The 12,562-nt window shown below is 37.9% G+C and overlaps 1 long non-coding RNA gene across 7 annotated transcripts in view; it reads left to right on the top strand.

Annotated features, from left to right (window-relative positions):
* Window positions 1-12,562, top strand: part of LOC105073195 (uncharacterized) — a 731,725-nt gene that overhangs the window by 510,219 nt on the left and 208,944 nt on the right. For all 7 annotated transcript variants that reach the window (XR_012506244.1, XR_012506239.1, XR_835673.3 and 4 more), the window contains exon 4: window positions 10,471-10,603. This is a non-coding gene — a long non-coding RNA (uncharacterized LOC105073195). The remainder of the gene's footprint in view (window positions 1-10,470; window positions 10,604-12,562) is intronic.

The raw sequence follows: 12,562 nt of genomic DNA, 5'->3' as shown, positions 1-12,562 counted from the left end.
GCTGGGAAGCTTGGTGATATTTTTAATACTCTAGATGAATCATGACTGCAGTCAGACTTGTCATCTCAAAGATGAAAATATTGTGTTGGGGAGAAAATTACTTTGTGAAAATATTTTGGATGGTTTTCTTTTTTGCAAAATAAACAATGCTCAGCTTTACATCTCCCAATACCTATTGCCAAATGATCCTCCAAAAATGTACCAGTTTAGATTTTCCATCAACTGTGTATCCAGATAACACACAACCTTCTTTAAAGAACCTTTTGAAACCTCACTTTCACTATTGTTGATCTCAGTTTGCTCTCACTCACTCCCCAACCTCAATTTCGAGTTGAACGACTATGTCCAACATTAGACCATTCCCATTTTATTTCAGATTTAGAATCAATGTTCCTTTTTCCAACTTTTAAATTTTTGATGTTTAATTAGTTGTTCTTTCTAAAATCTAGGAAAATTATCAGTAACACTTTGGGGGGAAAATACGATAGTCTCATCTGTACCTTCATTTCCTTATATCTATCTGATATAATTAATTACCTGAAACATTTACTATATGTATAAATATGTATCGACTCTCTTCCTTACAAACATTGACATAATTATTTTCAATAGTCCAATAACTTAATATTGCACCTTTATTTAATTTTATTTCTTATATTTCTTCTCAGAATTTAATACTTGGCCCCTTCCTTATTCAATGTTTTCAGACAATGTTAACTTTTTTTTATCAGTAACACTATCCAAATTAAAAACATACACACACACACATATATATACAATGGAATACTACTCAGTCATAAAAAAGAATAAAATAATGCCATTTGCAACAATATGGATGGACCTGGAGATCATCATACTAAGTGAAGTAAGCCAGAAAGAGAGAGAAATATAGTATATCACTTATATGTGAAATCTAAAGAAAAAAGGACACAAATAAACTTAGTTATGAAACAGAGACAGTCTCACATAGAAAATAAACTTATCGTTACCAGAGGTGAAAGCAGGGGAGGGATAAATTGGGAGTTTGGGATTTGCAGTTACTAAGTACTCTATATAAAACACATAAACAACAAGTCCTACTGTGTAGCACAGGGAACTGTATTCAATACCTTGTAATGGCCTATAATGAAAATGAGTATGAAAAGGAATATACATTTTATATATAATTGAATCACTATGCTATACACCAGAAATTAACACAACATTGTAAATGGACTATACTTCAATTTGAAAAGTACTTTCTAAATAATTAGCTTTGATATGGTAAGGCTACCTCTTTTCTAATCTCTTAAGAAAAAAAAAAAACCTGAAGTAACAAATGCTTAAGTAAAATTTCTTAGTGCTGACATTCATCACATGTCCTGCTCTCTCTGTATAGCAGCTCTCAGTCCTGGTGCATGGGATACATTTTCTCTTGTCAACAACGCCTGTAAACACAGCTGTGAGCTGCTGCTCTGGGCCAGGATGTCCTTGATTTGGTCAAGGAACCAAAAGAAATTTGAAAAGGACAGATGTTCCATAAGGAAATAAGCTGGTGCACCTTTGTTGGCAAAAATAGAGCATTTAATGAAAATATTTTTTTTCGAATAAGCATTCCTGAGGCTAACTTAACAGTTGTGCTGGAGTCTTTGTATTGCTCACAAGGCTAACGTGGAAGTAGTTTGCTTCAGACATCAAAACAGGGCTACCAGTTTAATTCAAAACATGGATCCTAAAGCTACTTTTAGATGAGGATATATTTACAGTGGAACTACATCTAGTCCCACTATATTACCTTGTTTATTGTGCAGATGGGAAAAAAATAAGACTAAAAAAGTAAGATTAACTATGCTATTAGGAATATTTTCCTGATGTAAACACAGGCCTGGCTAAATATCTGTATGTTTGGAAATTAAAGATACATGATGTACATGCCATTTTCTTGTGGATATGTTAGTTTTTAAGTGGTCATGTTTAAGTAATTTCTCCATGTGCTTTTGTGCTTTTACATTTTCATATACTTGTATATTTTAATCATGAAAACAGAATTGAAAATATATTTTTTAATTCTTGACTTTATGGAAGTAAAAGAATAATGATTTAGTGATTCAGAAACACTGACCAAAAAGTGCTATAAATAAAACACAATATCTGAATTTAAAACAAACTCATAAAAGTATTTTTTTCAAGGTTTTTTAAATTATTTTTTCTGAACTTCTTTCTAGTTTGCTTTTTTTGTAAAGTAATTCCTACATTTTCCTTCTTGGTTCTCTCTTTCATTTGCTGCATAAGTGAAAATAAAGGTAACACTTGAAAATGACTGGAAATCAGATCATTCTCACAAGTTTTAAATGATAGGAACAACCCACACGATGGTTTTAGTTGATACTTAGCGAAAAGTGCTTTCATGCAGGGATGAGCAGTTAGCAAAAGTAGATTGAGAAGACCAAGGGCAACGTGGACGTTTAGGAAAGAGTCAGTGACACAGATAAAGGCTGGTAATTGTGAGAAATCTAAGGGCTGAGACAGATCAGATTATTGAATGTCTGAAAACGAGGTAAATATTAAAAATATGCACCTAAAATAAAATCCAAACTACATAGACACTAAAGAAATTTGGTGAAAAAGGTTGAAGTCTTTGACCTTTTGGAACTTACATTCAAGTGTAGAGTTAGATCAAACATGAGGAAATAAATGAAAGAGATCATTTTAGTGAAAAAAAAATCAAAAATAACATGTTTAGGGGGAAGGGTATAGCTCAGTGGTAGAGTGCCTGCTCAGTATGCATGAGTCATGGGTTCAACCTCCAATACCTCCATCAAAAAAATGAATAAATAAATAAACCTAATCACCCCCCAAAAAAAATTATAAAAAAAAAAAGAAATTTTAAAATAACACTTTTATGTGATGGAGATTACCACGTTAGGGCTATGTTAGGATCTTCAGAAAAGATCTCTCAGAGGAATTGGTTTATTAACCTGAAGTTTCAAATACTTGTTAGATACGCATGTGGAAAAATCAAGTCGTTAGTAGAATGTGTCAGTCTGGAGATGGCGGGAAGTGTCTGGGTTAGAGGTACAGATCTGGGAGCTGTCGGTGCATCAGTGTTATTTAAAGCTATGGGATTGGGTGAGAGCATCGAGGGGATAGGGAAATAGGCAAGAAGGAGGCCCAAGACTGAAGCCAGAGGGTCCCCAGCCGTTAGTGACCAAGCAGAGCAGCAGAATTGAGCAAGAGGAGACTTAGAAGGGGTGCCATGGAGGCAGGGGGACGCCTCGGAGGCCGGATGCCACAGAGGCCAGGAGAAGAAAAGTTACAAGAAAGGAGTAGTGGTAAGCTGGGTTGAGTGAGGTTGAGATTTCAGCTAAGAAAAAGCAAAATAGTGACCACAGAATTTGGGTTGCTTATTGGTCACCTTGACAGGAGCCATCTCTGCAGAGTGGAGAAAAGGAGGCCTGAATGGACTGGGTTAAGGCAAGTGTGTACAATAAGCAAGTAGAGGAATTATAGACCACTCTCCAACACGTTCACTATTAATAGTCATTGAAAAATGTGTGGCAGGGAAATACTAGATCATAAATAAGGATGATTTTGGATCTTTCAAGTCTTATATGAGTGGTTCAGGAGAAGGAGATAAATTTCTGATGTAAGAGAGAGGGGGAGGGTGTGCACAGTGGGGTCCTGGCCTTTGATGGGAGGAAGGAAAATTCACCAGTAATAACAGTAATAAGAGAGAGGGAGAAAAATGCTGTTCAGCTGGATTTTGTGATGGGAGGATAGAGGAGTTTCCTCCTGTTTGTGTGTTTTTTTTCCTCACCAGCTGACAGTGAGGAGCTGGAGGGGGATGGAGTGTTTGAGGGGAGCAAGAGAAAAAATAATGATTTGCACAGAGTGCAAAATTGAGCATGCTAAGGAAGAGAGTATGTTCAAGCATCGTTGATTCAATTCTATTGAAACTTGTAACTTTGAATTCAAGGTTAGATCAGTCAGCAGATTCGTTCCCCACCCCCACTCCCACCCTGGTATTAAGTGTTTAGGTAAAGACATGCAGTAGGCAGACAGATTTAATAGCCTAATAAAGATTGCACTTAATTGAAACATATAACAAAAGAAGAATTAACCAAAGTAAACATCCCCATTCAGGAAGGGCAGGAAAGGGAGACATACTGCAGGCAATGACAGCAGCAATTTTGACGTCCCGAGGGTGAGATGTGACAGGCCCCATCCTCTGGATGGAGAATATCTTGAGTCACCCCAAGTCCACTCCTAGTCATGCTCCCTTTGTCTGGGCTTCTCCACAGCTCTTTGCCTTACCTACTAGGACACTGCCTTTTCCACCATCTTCCTGGCTGTAACCGAAATAGGCATTGAGGAATGTGCCCATCCTGGGTCCTGAGCTGTTTCTCAGCCCACTGCTTGCTGGTCATTGGATGGGGCCCCACAGTCCACTTTAATGTGTAAATAATCAGTCTCTTTTTGTCCAGGCTGGTTCTTTTGGCATGACAACTCTCCACAACCTTTCCAATATTCTTATCTAGTTGATTCCGGTGACCTCCATGTGTCAAAATCCATGCTAACAGTTCTTCTCTCAGCAGCATTCTTTTCTAGATGTTAATCTTAATTTGTGATGTCTCTTTGCTTTCTTAACCCTGTCATCTCTCCCTAGACTTACTAATGGGTACCTCGAACCTGGCATTTTTCAGAGGGAAAAACCAAGTACTTTGTCAATGTTCTTAGAGCATTTTTTTTCTTTTCTAATTGAAAGTATTTGCTCAATATCTCATCCTGCAATCTTTTTCTGGGATATCATAACCAAAACAGAAGATTTACCAGTAACTAAGTATATTGGCCTTTCCCTTGATTTAATTCATGTGCAATGCTGAATTCTAACAGGCCTTTTTTGGTCAATATTCTCATTTTTGTTCACTTGAGAAGCCGTTGCCTCCTTCAATCCTGAAAGGTCCTGACTTCATGGACTCTTTATGTTTCTTTAATTCCTTCTCAAGCTGATCAAATCTTTTCCATGCTTCTCTTTCTTTGAATCTATTGTGAAATGCAGGTATTCTATTTTCAGACTTATTCTAGAACTACAAGCTTCTGAAATAGGTTGGTCTCCTGATCTTTCTAGGTTATAGTTGAAGACAGCTTTATCAAATCTTTTATTATTTCAAAACACTGATCTTCCGTTTTCTACCTTCATATATATATACACACTCACACACGTATCTTTTTTCTCACCAATTGAGCATTATGAACAATGCCATACATTTTAGGTTTTTGTTACATTAGCACTGCACCTCAAAGTACAAAATTCTGTATTTTTAATAATAAATAGCTCCAGACTCTCAAGTTTACCATTTAGTCAGACCACAAATCCAACCCAGGTCTCACTTGACCTAGAAAGAATTAGGCTCTATCTTTGCACCTGCTTCTGTGATCCTTGTGGCAGGAAGGAGAAACTTGGAGGGGACTTGCTGCCTGGCTCTTCAAGTATCTTTCTGGAAATGAGATGGATCACTTTTGCTCACATTTCATTAGCAAAAGCAAATCATATAGCCTCACCTAACTTCAAAATGGTCAGAGCAGTGCAATTCCACCATACCTAGCGGGAGAATAATATCAGAATATTTTTGAAAACTCATAACAATTATCACATAGGCCATTAACAATATTTGTTAATTGAAAGAATGAGAAGATGCTTTAATGAGGTAAATAAGAATAACAAAGTAAAACAAAACATATGGGTACTTTACATATTTATTTTTATGTAAGAGGCAATGGCAGGGTACCTAAGGGTTTGGTTAACAGAGACAAGAGGGAAACTATTGACTTGGGTGATAGTAAGTGATAACCTGCATATGACCTGGTCAAGAAATAAACATGAATTCAGGGGATGTCTAACAGTGATCAAGTAGACCAACATCCGATTAGCTAAAAACCCCTGGCTGAGAGGGAAAACACTGTATCAAAGAGCATTCTTCCATATAGCCTCTGGTCACAGAAGCATTTGGTCATAAACCATTCCATAATTCACTTTTTGTTTTCTCCTTCAAAGAGAATATTTTCCTTGTATAGGCAGAAGCCAAGGCAGATAATGCAATGGAAAGATTTCTGGACTGGAATCATGAGATCTCTGCCAACTTCTAACTGTATGAGCATCGATGTGCCACAGAGGAATGTCTTTCAACCTCAAGTTGCTCTTGTGGTTTAGTTATTTGGAAAATATTAAATTCTCAATCCATAGCAATCTGACTTCTGCCTCCATTACTTGATCAAGAATGTCCACTGTAAATTCTTCTCCCGTTCACATCACCTCTTCTGTATCATACTCTTGGCACATATTACTAATTGGTAGGTTGATTGCCTGCCAATTAGTCTTTTTCTTGCTGGCCCCTCCCCCTCACAAATGTACTCTCCACAGGGCTTCAAGCATGATCTAAGACGTAGTAGCTGCTCATTAATAGTTTAATTGAAATTGATGTTCTTGAATGATGTTCTCTCATCATCAAGGGAGGGAGTGTCTAGGGAGGGGACAAATCTACTCTTTCTTTGGTTAGATTTACACTTATTTTCTCAAAAGATGAGAACTTCTCAGCTATACTCCTTTTCTTCACCTTCAGGACTAAGTTCTAAGTGTTTTTATAAACATAATTTCATCCAGTGATGTGCTCCCAGGTAGCAGGCCCCAACAAATGCATTTTTCTTTATCCCTGTCAATAAGGCTCACCAGAGGCAGTTTGCTTCCAGCAAATTCTAGCAATTCACCTTTGTTATCCTACCTCAGGGATATATCAGCTCCCCAGCCCAACATCTTAATTTAGTTCACGGGCATCTTGACTGCCTTTTCCTTCTGCAAGATATCACACCGGCTTACTGCATTGATGGCTTGCTTATGACACCTCAGGAGATGAAGTATTAGCTATTCTAGACTTACTGGTAAGAAATTTGCACGTCAGAGTTGGGGAAATGAATCCCACATAAACTCAGGGGCTTTCTGTCTCAGTAAACTTTCTAGGGGTTCACCGGTGTGAAGGATCTTTGTTAATAAAGGATAAGCTGTTGCATTTAGCCCTTTCTACAACCAAAAAAGAACCACAGTGCCTAGTGAGCCTCTTTGGATGTTGGAGGCAACATACTCCTTTGGGTGTTTTACCCCAACTAGTTTACCAAGTGACCCAAAAAGCTGCTCATTTTAAGTGGGGCCTAAAGTAAAAGAAGGGTCTACAACAGGCTCAGGCTGCTCTGTGAGCAGGTCTGCTCCCTGGTCCCCGGGATCCAGCAGATCAGTGGTGCCTGCAGTGTCAGTGTCAGATAAGGATGCTGTTTGGAGCCTTTGGGAAGCCCCTATATATGGATCACAGTGCAGGCCCTTCGGATTTTAAAGCAAAACCTGGCCATCACTATGGTTAACTACTCCCTTTGAGAAACAGCTCTTGGCCTACTACTGAGCCGTAGAAGAGAATGAACATTTAACCATGAGCCACCAAGTTACCATGTGACCTGAGATGCCCAGCAGAACCAAGTGTGATCTGATCCACCAAGCTAGATAAAGTCGTGTGTGCACAGCTACCCTCCATCAAAAAGTGGAAGTGGATCTTGATTGGGCTGAACAGGCCCTAAAGGCACAAGTTAGTTACATGAAGAAGTGGCCCAAATGCCCAGGGTTGTAACTCCTGCTACATTGCTTTCTCTCTCCCAGCTTGCACTTTTGGCCTTGTGGAGAATTCCCTATAATTAAATGACAGAGAAAGAGAAGGCTCAGGCCTGGTTTACAGATGGTTCTACACCAAATGCTGGTACCACCTAAAAGAGGACAACTGTATGCTACAGCCTCTGTCTGGTCCCCTGAAGGACCATGGTGAAGGGAAATTCTTCCAATTGGCAGAACTTCAAGCAATGCACCTGGGTTGCTCACTTTGCTTGGAAAGAGAATTAACCAGATGTGCAATTATGTACCAATTGATGGACCGTGGCCAATGGTTTGGCTGGATGGTCAGGGACTTGGAAGGAACACAAGTGGAAAACTGGTGATGAGGAAATTTGGGAAAGAGGTATGTTGATAGACATCTCTGTGTGGGAAAAAGTGTAAAAATAGTTGCATACATATAAATGTTCTAGCAAAGGGTGATCTCAGCATAGAAAGACTTTAATAATCAAGTGGATAGAATAACCCATTTTGTGGGTACTAGTCAGCATCTCTTTCTAGTCCCCCTTTCACTGCCCAGGTGACTCATGAGCAAAGTGGCCATGGTGGCAGGGATAAAAATGGCATATGGGTTCAGTAACATGGACAAGTAACTCACCAAAGCTGACCTGGTTTTATAGCCACTGTTGAATATCCAGTTGGCTAGCAGTAGAGACCAACACACAGTCCCCAATATGACACCATTCCCAAGGTGATCAACAGGCTACCTGGTGGTAGATTGATTACACTGGACCCCTTCCGTCATGGAAGGGGCAGATTTTTGTTCTTATAGGAATATACTCTGAATATGATTTTCCTCCTGAAAATCTGAATATGGATTTTCCTCCTCTGTACTCAATGTTTCTCCCAAAATCTACCAAATATGGGTATACAGAATGCTTATTCACTGTCATGGTATTCCACACAACATTGCTTCTGATCAAGAAACTTATTTTACAGCAATAGAAATGTGGCAAAGGGCTGATGCTCATGGAATTTCTTGGTCTTACTATGTTCCCCACCATCCTGAAGAAGCTGGCTTTTTCAGAGTGTTAGAATAGTCTTATGGAGAAAAATACCATATGATATCATTTATATGTGGAATCTGAAAAAAAAAAAAGGCAAATTTATTTACAAATCAGAAACAGACTCACAGACATAGAAAACAAACTTATGGTTACTGGGGGAAAAGGGAGTAGGAAGGGATAAATTGGGAGTTTGAAATTTGCAAATACTAACTACTATATATAAAATACATGAACAACAAGTTCATACTGTATAGCACAGGGAACTATATTCAATATCTTGTAGTAACTTATGGTGAAAAAGAGTATGAAAACAAATATATGTGTTCATGTATGACTGAAGCATCATGCTGTGCACCAGAAATTAACACAACACTGTAAACTGACTACACTTCAATGAAAAAAATGCATTAAGAAAAGACTCAGTTACAGCACCAGTTAAGTGGTAATACCCTGCAAGCCATGAGCAAGGTTCTGCAGAAGGCTGTATGTGTTCTGAATCAGCATCCGATATATGATCCTGTCTGTCCTGTAGCCAAGGTTCACTGGTCCAGGAATCAAGGAGTGGAAATGAGAGTGACATCACTCACTTTTACCCCTAATGACCCCCTAGCAAAATTTTTGCTTCCAGGTTCTACAATCTTATGCTCTGCTGACCCAGAGGTCTTAATTCCCCGGAGAGAAATACTTCCCTAAGGAGACACACAATGATGCCATTGAACTGGAAATGAAGACTGCCAGCTGGCCACTCTGGACTCTGCATGCCACTGAATAATTAGGCAAAGAAGGTAGTTACTGTGCTGGCTGTAGTGATCGATCCTGACTACCAAGTGGAAATTGGACTGCTACTCTCCAGTGAAGCAGGGGAAAATAAGATATCCCTTAGGGTGTCTCTTAGTGTTACCACGCCCTGTGATTAAGGTCAAAGGAAAACTAAATAACCCTGTCCAAGCAGGACTACTAATTGTCCAGGCTCTTCGAGAATGAAAGTTTAGATCAATCCACCAGATAAAGAACCAGGACCAGCCGAGTTGCTTGCTGCATGCAAAGGGAATACACTGGGCAGTGGAAGAAGGTAGTTATAAATACCAGCTACAACCATGTAACCAGTTACAGAAATAAGGACTGTAACTTCAATAAATATTTTCTCTTTATTTTGTTATAAATATGTATGTGTATGTATATGAATATATATAAAATATGTATCTATATACTTAAATGTACATATACAGTAAGAAAGTATCTTTGTTTTCTTCTCTCTCTGATTCCCTTATCATGTAACATAAGTTTCATTGACTTTAAATCATAGTATTTTTAATTTTACATCATAGTATTTTAATTACATAATATCATGGAAAAGGATAAACATCATGCAAGGACTTTACTTTCTCTTCTGGGAAAGGGGTTAGTGTGTTTTCAGTTGTATGCATAATAGCTGTATCATTTTAGGTAAAATTATGACCCTGCTGTTACTTTCATTTGGAGATTAAATATGGTTTAAGGAGATGCATATGGATGCCAAGTTGACAAAAGGGGGAACTGTAATGGCCAATTTTATGTATAACTTGACTAGGCCACAGGATGCCTTGAAATTTGGTTACATTATTCTGAGTGTATCTATTGAGATGTTTCTAGAAGAGATTAACATTTGACTTGGTAGACGGAGGAAAGCAGATTGCTCTACCCAGTTAGGTGGCTCTCATACAAACACTAGAGGCATAAATAGAACAAAAAGCCTGAGTAATGCAGAATTTCCTTTCTCTCTGCCTTACTGTCTTCCAGCTGGGATTCTGTTCTCCTGCCTTGGAACAAATTCAGAAGTGAATCAAAACTGCACCAGTGGCTCTCCTGAGTCTCTAGCTTGCTGACTGCAGATCATGGGACTTCTCAGCCTCAGTGAGTGAGCCAGCTCCCTGTAAGTCTAATGTAATTCTTTGCTCATCTATAGAAAAGGGTTTTTTCCCCTCTGGCTTCTTTCAAGATTTTTCGTTGATCTTCTGCAGTTTGAATATGATATACCTACTAATATTTTTTTGAGGGGGTGGATATTTATCTTGCTTCATGTTCTCTGAATTTCCTGGATGTGTGGTTTGGTATCTGATATTAATTTAGGGGAAATTCTCAGTCATTATTGCTTCAAATATTGTTTCAATTCCTTTCCTCTATGTCAAAATATATGTCAAAATGGCTAATTCCCCCTTACCCCGACTGGAAGCATGAGAAGACTTTTCTCCAGCATTTATTCTAAGGACATGGTAGAGATTCTGGAAGTAAAGCTCCCCAAATCATGGGATCCCCCCCTGTGACTGGGTCTTTCTGGAGTTTCCTCCCAGAAACCTCCTAGACCGAGCCTTCAGCATTCAGCAGTCACAGTTCAGGTTTTCCTAGTGAGGTACCAGTTCCTACAAAGTCTTCTGCTCGTGAGTGTTTACTCTGGTAAGTTCTGATTCTTTGTATCTGCCTGTCTCTTTAATTTTTGACATCACTTTTTTTAAGGAACCAAAAAGACTTATTGATTTTTCAGTTTTTTCAGTTTTTTAAGTTTTTTACTTCCTGTTAGCGTGGAATAGCAGCTTCTAAGCAACTTATGTGCTGAACCAGAAACTGGACATCCTACATTTGTCTTAAAGAAATTTACATATACTTAAGATGTCTAAATTCAAACATTCTTGCTTATTAATAATGATATAGTTAGCTACACAGGTTTTTTAAAAAATTCATTACAATTAAGACTATATTGTATATTTCCTATTAGGTAGATCCATGACAAATGATAATCGTTAATGCACACATTTCTTTAGAGCTCTGTTCTGTAATTTAACTTTATATGTGCTCTAGGCCATTTCTCAAAGAAATGAGAAGCTTAATTTGATGTATGAACATTTAAGTATTGGCATGCATGTTCATATTAAAGCTAAAGATTTTTTTCCTCCTAATATATCTCATAATAACTATTATCCTGAATGGGCAGTCAGAAACTTTTTTGGCAGCACCCACTTTCCTTTAAAATGTTTCACTCTTGACATGAAATATTAGAGCACAGAAGATTAAAGCATGAGCCAGATACAAGAAGATCCTCACTCCTGGCTGTACAAAAGTAGGCTGTATATATAAAATTGAAAAGTAAGAAAATGCTCAGAACAAAACCCCTTGCTCCGTTTCACTTTCATTGTAAGAAGAAGAATTTTCTGTCTTTGATTTTGGTTCACCTGTTCCTCATTCAAATACATAACCGCATTCTATTCCATAGTAGGGAAAAAAAGCAATTAAAGAATTTTTACTAGCAGAATCATAATCTCTACCATTTAATTCTTATATAATGACTGAAACAGATCTGATTTCATAACCAGTCTGCTTATTATTTAGGGATAGAATCCTAATTTGATCCACCTCAGAATTAGAATATGTGTTGTCAATAAATGGTTAAATTAAAACATTTTAATAGCAGAAATTCAGGGAACGTGGCAAAGCTTGGTGTTAATTGCTGTGTGGTTTTGGTAGCGGGATGGCCTATTACACAGAATCAGCATGCTGTGGAGCAGTATTTCCATTTGTAAGCTTATCACAGAAACTTAATTCACAAAACCATATCAGGTCTTTATTGAATACCTTTATATAGTTTGTAGAGCTGTGATTGACTATCATTAATATGATGTAATTAAAAGTATGTCTATAAACAAAACTAATATACAGTTTGAAATGGCTCAGCAAAAATGTTTTTCTCAAAGGAGAGAAGAAGATGTGTTTGACTAAGTTTTTATATAGAATAACAGAGTTTGATGATAGAGCACTGTCTTCACCTCCTTTTTAAAAAATTCATCACAAGGCACGGAAGAGCAGTACTGTTGATAAGAAAAGCCCTCATTTTGAACTG

This window comes from Camelus bactrianus, chromosome 1, assembly GCF_048773025.1.
Source record: "Camelus bactrianus isolate YW-2024 breed Bactrian camel chromosome 1, ASM4877302v1, whole genome shotgun sequence".
NCBI lineage: Eukaryota > Metazoa > Chordata > Mammalia > Artiodactyla > Camelidae > Camelus > Camelus bactrianus.
The sequence above is the reverse complement of the archived record's forward strand: the minus strand, read 5'-3'. Positions and strand labels throughout refer to the sequence as shown.